Here is a 13,396-nt window from a genome sequence, read left to right on the forward strand (position 1 = left end):
ATCACAAACTTACCTATACCTCTCTTGTGTGCTCCCTGTCTTGGAGGCGTCAAATCCTATAAAACAAAAGGCAAAAGGCAAACAATCAACAACAAAGTTTAAGCATATGAAATCCAATTAAGCATAATTCCCAATATCCTAGAGCTCAAAAAAAAAAAAAAAAAAAAAAAAAAAAAAAAAAAAACTTCTCATTCAAAATGTATCAGTTGTGCTCCAAAATCAAATCAGTACAAAAGAAAAAGAAAAAACCTTCACGCATATAAAGGTCTCTCTCTCTCTCTCTCTCTCTCTCTCTCTGTGTTTAACTTATGAATAGAAAGCTAGGTAGCAGATTTATTGCCTAGCTTTACTGCTTTTGTTGCTTTTGTTTTGAGATACTATATGCTATATTGCTATACAACTGTGTTTTAATTAGTGGCTATTTGCCAATTTCTTTTTTTCTTAAAAAATAATTGTGGTTGTCCAATTTCTTTAAATTTTTGTTTATATAACTTTACTGTTGCTGTTGTTGTTTTTTATTTTTTATTTTTTTTTTATGGGTACATGTTTTATTTTGGGTAGAAATGGGTATGTGTTATTGATTACTGAAGAGTTTAAAAGTTAAGGTTGATGGACCTGTTCAAACAAACCTGCCATAGGTGACGGTACTGAGAGAATAGGTAATAAAAAACAATACAACAGATTGAGGTACTAGACAGAGAGATCACATGACAAACGGTCCCTCGTAGTGGACGGATGATCCTCCATGATGGGCGGATTCTAGATACACGGGCACAAGGCTGACGAGTATTAAGGCCACGTGGCACCCACGCAGCTTAAGTGAGCTCCAAGGAATTCTAAATGGAAATATCTTGCACCCTACGATTGTCCTTGGTCAATGAAATCCTAATAAGGGAAAAATCCCGCAAAATACGTACATTTATTAGGATATTCCCCATAAGGAAATACATTCTTGCCCAAGAAGTGGAAGTTGGTTCTATACCACTATAAAAACTCCAAGCCCTCAAAAAACAAGGTACGCATAATTTCCCCCAGCTCTAGCATTCTAGAGTTGTGAAAGTTCTCTAACTTAACCTTCGGAGGGTCTTTGGCCAGTACCACATCGGTGCTCTTTGTAAGGTTTTCCTTCTTCTTTGCTGTGCAGGTTTTGTCTAGAGCACAAGAGGACTGTGCGGCTTACTGACGATTTTCGGCATCATTAGTTGGCGCCATCTGTGGGAAAAAGTAGGAAGTAAGCCATACTACCACTTCCTCGGACAAAAAGTTGCATGGTACTTACTCGCTCGATGGTGACCACCAATAACAATCTAGGAGGAAACACTAAGATCCTACATAACCCACTTTAACAAGGAGACCCTCTCGATTGACGTAGCTAACGACAAGATTCTAGTGGCTACCTTTACCAATAGGTTATAGAAGGGGAAGTTTCTGTTTTCCTTATACAAAAACGACTTAAAAACCATGTCAGATGTACATTATAAGGCTTCTAAATACATGAATGCGGAAGGCGCACTGTTGGCCCGAAAAGAGAAGCCTAAGAATAGGGCAAGACAAGAGGACGCACGGCAAGATAAGGGATGAAAAATGGCTAGGACTGGAGAACGATGGGAGGACAAATGTTCCAAACCCCCCACTAGGAGGTTTACAAGGTTCATCCCGTTAACTACCCTGATTAACCAAGTTCTGATGCAGATCAAGGATGAAGCAGCCTTAACATTCTCTCGTAAGCTGAAAGGAGATCCTAGTAAGAGGTCCAAAGATAAGTATTGACATTTTCACTGTGATCACGGTTGTGATACGTCCAATTGCTATGACTTAAAGTAGCAGATATAAGCTTTTATTAGACAAGGAAAGAATGGACCCATCATAAGAACAGGCTACTCGGTGGGAAAACGAGCATCCTAGGCTCCCGTAGGAGACATAAGGAATATAGTAGGGGGAACCACAGTTTCCAGTTCATCCAGGAAGGCATGCAAAACCTACCTACGGATGGTTCAGAACATCCAGCTAACAAGCTTCATCCCAAAGATTACACGAATTGACAACCTTGTAATTAGGTTCATAGAGGAAGATGCTCAGCATCTCCACCACCCACACGAAGATGTGCTTATAGTTAGCATACGAGTGGGGGATTGCAACACCCATCGAGTCCTTGTAGACAATGGAAGCTCTGCTGATATCCTCTACTACCTAGCATTCCAACAAATGAGGATTGAGAGAGAACGATTGGTTCCAACCAACACACCGCTCATTGGATTCGGAGGAACAAGAGTATACCCCCTCGGTGTAGTCACTTTGCCTGTAACAGTCAGTGATTACCCTCAGCAGATTACCAAAGATGTCTCATTCCTGGTTGTTCACTATTCGTCTGCTTACAACGCCATACTGGGCCGTCCTACCCTTAACTTGTGGAAGGCCGTTACTTTAACTTACCACTTGATGATCAAATTTCCCATCGAGTACGGAGTGGAAAAGGTATGAGGAGATCAAGTAACGGGGCACGAGTGCTATATTGCCATGTTGGAGATGAATGATCATTTATAAACAATGTGTATAGAAGAACAACAGACGGTGGCAAAACCCATGGAAGGGCTGAAAAAGGTACTCCTTGATAATTCTAAGCCTGAGTAAACGACTAGGATCGGCACTTTTGCCAGCCTACTAGTACAATAGGCACTCACAAAATTTCTAAGGGGGAACCAGGATGTCTTTGCTTGAAGCCATGAAGATATGCCGTTCAGACTCAAGAACGCGAGTGCTACGTATCAAAGGCTAATGAACAAGATGTTCGCACATCAGATTGGGAGGAACGTTCAAGTCTATGTAGACGACATGTTGGTAAAAAGCTTTCAGGAGGATGACCATTTGGACGACCTTAGGGAAACCTTCAACACCCTTCGCTCTTATAACATGAAACTGAATCCGAACAAATGTGTATTCGGGGTGATGGCAGGAAAATTCCTGGGGTTCATGGTGTCCTAGAGAGGTATTGAGGTCAACCCGGATAAAATACAGGCCATCATGGAGTTGGCTCCACCAAAGAACGTCAAGGAGGTACAGAGCCTAAATGGTAAGGTAGCTGCATTTAATAGGTTCGTCTCAAGAGTAACAGATAAGTGCCTACCTTTCTTCCACACACTGAAAAAGTCCTTTGAATGGACAGCCGAATGTCAGCAAGCTTTCAAATCCTTTAATTAAGTTGCTCAAGAAGTGGGGGGCAAGAAAAAACCCCAACACTTTACGATTACAATACAAGCCTTCATATTCTGCACTCGTCCACTTACGTGACGACTACAGAATGGGGGGCAATTGATAGGAAATATTTTCACCAGTTAGAAATTTTTTTCTAAAATCCTATAGTCTTCGATTACCAAAAGCATCATGAGCTTACCAAAAGAATCTTTGGTCACTAAAAGTATCGTCAGTCATAAGAGTTTGTTACGTACCCTCCTTGACACTGCGCGACACGTTTCACCTTGATGTTTGGTACGTATCAATTGGTCGTCATGTACCAAGGGGTCATCAGGGACCCAGCGGTCGTCAAGTACCTTCCCTGACACCACTCGACACGTTCTGCCCTGATGGTCGTCACATATCAATGGGTTATTAGGTACCAAGGTGTCATCAAGTACCCAATGGTCGTCAGGTACCTTCCCTGACACCGCATGACACGATCCGCCTTGACAGTTGTCACGTATCAATGGGTTACTAGGTACCAAGGAGTTGTCAGGTACCTAATGGTCGTCAGGTACCTTCCTTGACATTGCGCGATATGGTTCGCCTTGGCAGTTGTCATGTATCAATGGGTCATTAGGTACCATGGGGTCGTTAGGTACCCAATGGTTGTCAGGTACCCTCCCTGACATTGCGTGACATGCTCTGCCCTGACGGTTGTCACGTATCAATTGGTTGTCATGTACCAAGGGGTCGTCAGGTACCTTCCCTGACATAGTGTGACATGTTCCGCCCTGACGGTCGTCATGTATCAATAGGTCGTCAGGTACTAAAGGGTCATCAAGTACCTAACGGTCATCAGGTACCTTCCCTAACATCGCACGTCACGCTCTGCCCTGACAGTCCTCACGTATCAATGGGTCGTCAGGGACCTTCGCTGACACCGCACAACACGTTTTACCCTGACGGTTGTCACATATCAATGGGTCATCATGTACCAAGGGGTCGTCATGTACTCAACAGTCGTCAGGTACCCTCATTGACATTGCGCGACACGTTCCACCCTGACGATCGTCGCATATCATTTGGTCGTCATGTACCAAAGGGTCCTCAAGTACCCAACGGTCGTCAGGTAACTTTCTTGACACCGTGTGACACGTTTCGCCTTGATGGTCATCACGTATCAATGGGTCGTCAGGTACCAAGGGGTCGTCAAGTACCCAACGGTCGTTAGGTACCTTCCCTAACACCTTACGGCAGGCTTCGCCCTGACGATTGTCACATATCAATGGGTTGTCAAGTACCAAGGGTTCGTCAGGGACCTAATGGTCGTCAGGTACCTTCCTTGACACCACTTGACATGCTTCGCCTTAACGGTTGATAGGCATAAATCCTATAGTAGACGGATCCAATTTGCTAAGCTAATAATAAAGCGACGATGACACCTAGAGATGGTCTGGATAGCCTGACAGTTAAAGACCTGGTAAACAGAGTCTTGTCTTGAACGGAAATTTGAGAGACGGATGGACCCTTTATAGTGGACGGACCCTTTAATGGGGATGGACTCTTTAAGGTGGACGAACCTAATGGAAACAGGTGGCAAAGCCACGTGACACCCACGTGACCTGAGTAGTCTCCAAGGAATCTAATATGGGAATGCCTTGCATTCTACCTTCCACCGTAATCTGAGGGATCCCTACAAGGAAAGAATCCCACAATATATGGACGCTGGAAAAGATCTTCTCCATAAGGAAATACCTTCTCCATCAAGAAACTAAGGTTAGCTCTATGCTACTATAAAAACTACAAAGCCCTCACAAATTAAGGTACGTTAATTCTCTTTAACTTTTGCACTATTGAGTTCTTGGATATTCTTCCATCACTGACTTAACTTTTGAATGGTCTTGGCCGGTACCCCACCGGTGCCTTTTAACTGGTTATTTTCTTTTGTTCTTTAGGTGCACACATTGGCATGTGTGTGGACGATAAACTCACTAACGATTTTTGTGCATCATCATATAACATGCTATTTTATAATACCATTGAATAAATTATAAGTACTTTTGAAATATATTGAAGTATCCATGAGTAAAAGTTGTAAGGATTATAAACAATTGAATGACTATATTTTAGGGATTGTATACATATTATTATTTTAATTACTTGACTTCATTAATCTTATACGAAGATAAATATAAGACCTGAATGTTACAAAGTCATATGGTTATGTTATTTTTTATGTTTGGGTTGATTGTGATTTTAAGAATAATAAATGGTAGATTAGTAACTAATTACCGAAAATACTACTCACCTCTTGAACACCTATTGAACTACACGTAGCCTTCCTTTCTCTTTGTGATTGACACATCACCCCTCCCCAGTTCTATTCCATCTCTTGAATGTCCCCACCCCATGGTCAGCACTGTCCTTTCCTATCTCCCTTTCCCACTTCATCTCTTATTTCTTGTCCTCCCCCAATTTAAAAGCCTTAATTCTAATCATGTGAACCACTAGACCAAGAGCACCAATTCTCTTTAGCTTCAAGAAGGTAAGAAAAGAAAATTTGAATTTTCTTATGGCTAATTGTTATGCTGACCGAAGGGGATATATTAGACATGCAAAAATTTGATTGTGAAACTGGTGACAACGATGTGGACATGTGGGTCATATTGTTGGCTTCTTAATGGTGTTTTCAATTCATTCAACTGTAGTTCCATGAAATTGTGTAAATTCTAAATTGATGCTACAAACTTAGATGGTTAAATTATTATCGGTTGAATGAAGAGCTTGTTTGAGTTATATGGTTATACTTATTACATGTACAATTATGAAACTTTCATTATGGCTATGTAGGTATAATTGTGTCCTCGAGCCTCATAACTATTTTGGCATATAGTGACTTGCTTTTAAATTATAAATTGAATGTATCATAGTTCGATTTAAACAAGAACTTAAACTTAAACATAAATTTAAATTTAATTAAATATAGAAATAAAAAAGTAACAGGGAAAACGAAGACAAAAATATATTCAAGTAAGAATGAATCTTTTTTTTTTTTTTTTTTTTTTTATCACTTGTATTAGAAATTTTAGTTTTGAAACAAAAATATATTCAAGTAAGAATGAATCTTTTTTTTTTTTTTTTTTTTTTATCACTTGTATTAGAAATTTTAGTTTTGACAATTTTCTTAGAGATAATTTTATAAATTAAATATTATGAATGAATATTTATTAGGTAAAAACAAATTTTTGTTTCCTATATGTTGGAAATTTTTCATTTTGGCCTTTCCAGTCATTTCAGTAATGGAACTTGTTAATGTGACTAAAATAATGCTTACTTGGCACACACATGAAAAATAAAATAACAAAAAATATTTAATTAACATTGAAAAATCCATATCATCATTTTAATAAATAAAAAATCAAGAGAAAAAATCATTAATTAATTTTTTTAAAATTAATACACTACAAAAACACAGGCTTTAGCCGAGTTTCAAAAACGCAGCTATAGACCCTAAAAACGCAGCTATAGAAAAATAGTTATGTTTTCTATAGTCGCGTTTACAAACGTGGCTTTTGCTACGCGACAATAGCCCTTTGCAAGGTCTATAGTCACGTTTTTCCACCCCCTATAGGCTAAGACTTATAGCTGCATTTGAAATGCGGTTATAGCCTGGACCTATAGCTGCGTTTTTGGCTATAGGCTTAGACCTGTAGCTGCATTTTCTAAAACATGGATATAGACCATCTTTGGGCTGCGTTTAGAACAAGGGAGTCAATACCGTACCGGAAGCTGTACCGGTTTGGTCACCGGTACGATATATTTCGAATACCGGTCAATACCGGTGTACCGTTTCGGATTTACCGCTATTTTATATATTTTATATATATATATATATAACTAATAATAAATGTGAATTTTTGTTTAATTAACTAAACATTTAAAAAAAAATTATAAGGCTAATTCTAAATCTCTTTTTTACTCAAATCCTTGTACATGTACAAGCTAAAGTATGCGATATACCTGCCAACATTTGTTACTCTTTTATTTTTAGTTTTTATTCTCTTCTACTATCTTATCTTTATTATTTTTTTAAAAGTCTTTTTTTCACTCTCACTTTCCAAGATAAGTCTTCTGACTCTTATCACATTATTTTTTCTTTCCTTGGTTGAAGAACCCCTCTGCCTCTTCACGTGGCCACACAAAACTAAGGAAAAAAATATTTTATTTTTAAAAAAAATATTTTTTAACTCTCACTTTCCAAGATAAGTCTTATCACATTACTTTTGCTTTTCTTGGTTGAAGAACTCCTCTGCCTCTTCACGTGGCCACACAAAACTAAGGAAAAAAAATGCTTTAAAAATGCAAACGGAAAGGAACAAACAAACAGACACTCAAATGTTGAGAGAGAGATTTGAAGAAAGAACTGAAGAACGAAAAGCGGAGGAAAGTTGAAAAAAGTGGAGAATAGAAAGTCACAAACAAAGAAAATATGAAGAAAAGGGAGAAGAAGAAGAGGGAACGAGATAATAGAAAGAAACATTATCCGGTGAAAACAAAAATGTACAGAGGGTAAGTCGGTAAGTGTCTTTGTGCTTTTTTCTTTCATTTTTCTCCTTCTTTCTGCTGGGATTTCTTAGCTTCCTCAGATTTGCACCAATTTCTTAGCTTCCTCAGATTTGCACCATCGTGCTTTAAAAAAACTGCCAAAATTAACCCAAAAAAAAAAAAAAATTTTCATGTTTTGGCCCGGTACCTATTTATCGGCTGAAACAGCCAGATTTCGCTAGTACGGCCGGTATTTTTTCCGGTATGAAATGAGGAGGTCATTTGTACCGGTGCACTGGCCGGCACGGTATATACCAGCCGTACCGGCCGGTACGGTACAAAATTAACTTCCTTGGTTTAGAAATGTGGCTAAAGCCCCCTACATTGGGTTTTTCTATAACCACGTTTTTTAAAACATGACTATAGGTTTTTTTTTTTCTTCTTCTTCTTCTTCTTCTTCTTCCCTAAAGCCCACGTTTTTTGTAGTGATATAACGAATCCCTAGTAATCTCTACACTAATTTTTCTTTTAATGTGCTAACCCCTTTTCTTACAAAATCTTTGCTTAGATTTAAGTGCATCATAAGGGTATAATGACACTAGAAATCCCCAAGATAGTTGAAAAGATAAACCACCATGAAAATAACATGAGTCAAGAATTAGGGACTTCCATTAAAATTGAGGAAAAATATAAAAATATTCGTGAAGAAGTAGACAAACTTTGAGGGTCTATGAAGTTGGTTATAACAGATTTAGTGTGCTTTCGAGGGTGGAAACTAGAAACTAGGCCTTTTCTTTTCCCGTTTGAATTTGTTTTTGGTTGATTCAAATTATAATTTAAGAACGGAAGCTGTACCGGTTTGGTCACCGGTACGATATATTTCGAATACCGGTCAATACCGGTGTACCGTTTCGGATTTACCGCTATTTTATATATTTTATATATATATATATATAACTAATAATAAATGTGAATTTTTGTTTAATTAACTAAACATTTAAAAAAAAATTATAAGGCTAATTCTAAATCTCTTTTTTACTCAAATCCTTGTACATGTACAAGCTAAAGTATGCGATATACCTGCCAACATTTGTTACTCTTTTATTTTTAGTTTTTATTCTCTTCTACTATCTTATCTTTATTATTTTTTTAAAAGTCTTTTTTTCACTCTCACTTTCCAAGATAAGTCTTCTGACTCTTATCACATTATTTTTTCTTTCCTTGGTTGAAGAACCCCTCTGCCTCTTCACGTGGCCACACAAAACTAAGGAAAAAAATATTTTATTTTTAAAAAAAATATTTTTTAACTCTCACTTTCCAAGATAAGTCTTATCACATTACTTTTGCTTTTCTTGGTTGAAGAACTCCTCTGCCTCTTCACGTGGCCACACAAAACTAAGGAAAAAAAATGCTTTAAAAATGCAAACGGAAAGGAACAAACAAACAGACACTCAAATGTTGAGAGAGAGATTTGAAGAAAGAACTGAAGAACGAAAAGCGGAGGAAAGTTGAAAAAAGTGGAGAATAGAAAGTCACAAACAAAGAAAATATGAAGAAAAGGGAGAAGAAGAAGAGGGAACGAGATAATAGAAAGAAACATTATCCGGTGAAAACAAAAATGTACAGAGGGTAAGTCGGTAAGTGTCTTTGTGCTTTTTTCTTTCATTTTTCTCCTTCTTTCTGCTGGGATTTCTTAGCTTCCTCAGATTTGCACCAATTTCTTAGCTTCCTCAGATTTGCACCATCGTGCTTTAAAAAAACTGCCAAAATTAACCCAAAAAAAAAAAAAAATTTTCATGTTTTGGCCCGGTACCTATTTATCGGCTGAAACAGCCAGATTTCGCTAGTACGGCCGGTATTTTTTCCGGTATGAAATGAGGAGGTCATTTGTACCGGTGCACTGGCCGGCACGGTATATACCAGCCGTACCGGCCGGTACGGTACAAAATTAACTTCCTTGGTTTAGAAATGTGGCTAAAGCCCCCTACATTGGGTTTTTCTATAACCACGTTTTTTAAAACATGACTATAGGTTTTTTTTTTTCTTCTTCTTCTTCTTCTTCTTCTTCCCTAAAGCCCACGTTTTTTGTAGTGATATAACGAATCCCTAGTAATCTCTACACTAATTTTTCTTTTAATGTGCTAACCCCTTTTCTTACAAAATCTTTGCTTAGATTTAAGTGCATCATAAGGGTATAATGACACTAGAAATCCCCAAGATAGTTGAAAAGATAAACCACCATGAAAATAACATGAGTCAAGAATTAGGGACTTCCATTAAAATTGAGGAAAAATATAAAAATATTCGTGAAGAAGTAGACAAACTTTGAGGGTCTATGAAGTTGGTTATAACAGATTTAGTGTGCTTTCGAGGGTGGAAACTAGAAACTAGGCCTTTTCTTTTCCCGTTTGAATTTGTTTTTGGTTGATTCAAATTATAATTTAAGAATTTACAGTATAAACTTTTCCATAATTAATTTGATTTGAACAAAAATTCAAGCTTGTGTTGTGAACCTTTTACGTAATTTCTAATTTACTTTGAACTAGTTTGCAAATACTTGCGAATTTTATTTCTCAGTGTTCATGGGTATAAGGTCAATTGTGTTTTTGTGTTCGTGCGCACATGTGCATTTGCATGTGTATGAAAATATGTATTTACAAAAATATAAACATAAATTTATATAAAAATATTGAAGTAAAATAATAAAAGGAAAACTAGGCCAAAATATTCACTATAATTTTTTTTTATCAACCATCATTATATCGTATACTCTCAAAAAAAAAAAAAAAAACTTAATCTCAAATAAAATATTCTTTTTTTTTTATCACTTGTATAGTTGTATTGGGACTTTAATCTTTACGGCTATCATAGAGATAACTTATTAAATTAAGCATTATGAATGAATATTTTTCAATATATTTTGGCATTTTAAACATGAATTAACTAAACTTATTACTTTGCAAGGAAAAGAAGAAAATTTTCAAATAGTATGCATAAAAATAATTCTAAAACCTAGAATGGTTTACCAATGCAAAATATTCACATCACTATTATTTTATCTATAATCTCTTACTTAGAGAAGATATTCTCTGCTCTTATGTAACTAGTATTGGAAGTTGACTATTAATGATATCATAAAAAATATTTTGTTTAATTAAGCGATATAAATAAATAATGTTGGATTAACTTTGTTTGAACACTCCCATTACTTAATCTATACTACTAATAAGAGGATTCCCCTGTTTCGTCTTCAATTTTCGACGCATCAAAATATCCTCATACAAATTTTGATATAACATACCCTTTAGTTTAATTTTTTTCCTACAAAACAAAGAACAATAAAAAGTTAAAAAAGTAATACTATCCTACGAACAAAAGGGGAAAAAAAAAATCTGTTATTCCCATTTGTATTCAAGTGCTTGATACCTATCTGTATTTGTTATTGTGGCAAGCAAAAATAAGACAAGTCAATAATGAGTCAAACCTTGTTACTTTTTCTCACACAATTAATTTGTAGAGATGAGATGCTTAATCAACCTTGAATACCCTTTATTAGGTGGAAAGAATTAACTGGAGTTGATAGAATTTGCTTTAAGTGTAATTACACAAGTATGGATGAGAAATAGCCATAATGGGTTTGTATTGAGCTCCTCGAGTTTAGTCTGAGGTAGTGATTACAATTGATTTCAAGTTTTGAAAAGTGAATCCCCTCCCTTCAGGGTCTTCTTTGCCTTATATAATCATCTAAGTTGTTGTGGGAGGACAAGAATTCGAGGATATGAATAGATGGGCCAAGGACAGTATTAGGAGTACAGACCTCGCAAGGCATTGACAGTAAAATCCTTGGGAAAATATGAGGAATCCTTTGCAAGTACAGGGAGACTATACGCCCGAGGACCTTGAGGATACTAATATGTCCTCAAGGGCCGGGAACCAATGCTAAGGGCCTTTAGGCATAAACCAAGGATGTGAAGGAAAGTTTTTCATCAAACTAGGAAGGGAAGAAGACAGATAAAACATCTATCACCTCCGTATTTAATGCTCTAAATCTACTTAGCTAGCCACATTAATGAAAAAATGACCCCTGAACAGTATCAGCAAAGGTCATAGCCTGATGTAGAAGCCTTTTAGTAAGGCCCTGATGGGACAAGTGTCAAGGGAATTGAACCCTGATCCTCCAAATGGAGGGATAAGATACAACTATGGGAGGACAAGAATATGAGGATATGAATAGATGGGCCCAAGATAATGTCAGGAGTACGGACCTCGGAAGGCACTAACAGTAAAATCCCCATAAAAATATTAGCAGGTACAGGGAGACTATAACGCCTGAGGACCTTGAGGATACCGATATGTCCTTGGGGGCCAGGAACCAATGCTAAATGCCTTCGGGCATAAACTAAGGATGAGAAGGAAAGTTTGTCATCAAGCTAGGAAGGGAAGAAGACAGATAAAGCATTTATCACCTCCGCATTCAATGCTCTGAATCTACTTAGCTGGCCATATTAATGAGGAAATGACCCTTAAATAGTGTCAACATAGCTCATAGCCTGATGTAGAAGCTTTCTAGTAAGGCCTTGATGGGACAAGTATCAAGGGAATTGGACCCTGACCCTCCAGATGGAGGAAGGAGATCCACTTTTCAAAACTTGAAATCAATTGTAATCACTACCTCAGACTAAACCCAAGGAGCTCAATACAAACCCGTTGTGGCTACTTCTCATCCATACTTGTGTAATTACACTTAAAGCTAATTCTATCAACTCCAGTTAATTATTTCCACCTAATTACGGGTATTCAAGGTTGATTAAGCATCCCATCTCTACAAATTAATTGTGTAAGCAAAAGTAGCAAGTTTTGACTCGTTATTGACTTGTCTTATTTTTGCCCGCCACAATTATCTATTTGAATTCAAATACTTCAATTACGTTTATAAAAAAAAACACAAAATTACTTCTTCAAAAACAAAAACCCACTACCTCACATAAAAAATACTCATTCTTATCTTGTATTCAAATGTCTGATTCCTATATTTATTGATATCTATTTGAATTCAAATACTTTAATTATGTTTTAGGATTTTTCCTTTATCTACTCCATTCTACCTAAAACTTACGGCATTATCTCTATCTCATTTTTAAACATTACTCTATGTTACCTTACCTTTCTTAAAAAAAAAAAAAAAAAAAAATACAATATATTACTTTTAAACATTATAACACTAAACCAAAATAAATAAATAAATAAATAAAAAAGAGCATTATTGCATGCACAAAGCGCGTGTGATGAGCTAGTGTGTGTGTGTGTGTGTGTGTGTGTGTGTGAGCGCGTGCATGGAAAGAAACCATCCCACTTATTTTTCTTATTTCTCATGGTTTCTCATGGTTTTTAATATATACAAAACTAAAGTCATTTGATTTTTTTAATAACCTCATAATATTGTACCACGTTAGCTTTTGAGGTCTTACAAATTTTCTTGTCATTATTTTCATTTTTTTTAATTGAATTTTGTTAGGAAATTTAGACCCCGATTCATAGAGTTAACTAGTTCTAAGACCAAGTGATTAAATATATTAATTATGCAAGTCTTTGGTTAATCAAGCAATTATCAATAATATCCACAACGAAATATAAATGGTACACATAGATATGATGACCCAAAAAACAAAGAAAC

Source organism: Quercus suber, unplaced genomic scaffold (genome assembly GCF_002906115.3).
Source record: "Quercus suber isolate HL8 unplaced genomic scaffold, Cork oak 2.0 scaffold_374, whole genome shotgun sequence".
NCBI classification, from domain to species: domain Eukaryota; kingdom Viridiplantae; phylum Streptophyta; class Magnoliopsida; order Fagales; family Fagaceae; genus Quercus; species Quercus suber.